Source organism: Buceros rhinoceros, unplaced genomic scaffold (genome assembly GCF_000710305.1).
Source record: "Buceros rhinoceros silvestris isolate BGI_N320 unplaced genomic scaffold, ASM71030v1 scaffold600, whole genome shotgun sequence".
Classification (NCBI taxonomy): domain Eukaryota; kingdom Metazoa; phylum Chordata; class Aves; order Bucerotiformes; family Bucerotidae; genus Buceros; species Buceros rhinoceros.
The window spans coordinates 124607-124966 of NW_010387681.1; positions in this window are offsets into that span (position 1 = coordinate 124607).

A 360-nucleotide genomic window follows, 5' to 3' on the forward strand; every position below is an offset into this window, starting at 1 on the left:
TCTGGGTAGTAAAAGACAGATGGAAGGGTGAACAGTGTCAAACCATGCGGAAACACGCCCTCCCTCCATGCTTTCATTGCCAGTTTTGCAGGGTGAAGGGGGTGGAAAGATGAGGGTAAGGAACAGGGAAGGGAAAAACTAGGGAAAGGGGAAAAAGTTGTGTCCTCACAGGGGTCAGCCCACAGGAGCTCTGTCTTAGCAAGGGGAATGCAGCATGCTGTGCCAAGCTCGCCAAGCCTCATGCAGGAGCCCAGCAGCTGGAAGCAGTGTTTCCCTCCCCATCCCACCTACTTTCTCCAGATATGCTCAGATCCCACAATCCCAGTGCCTTGAGTCCAGACGCTTCCATTTTACCGGGTG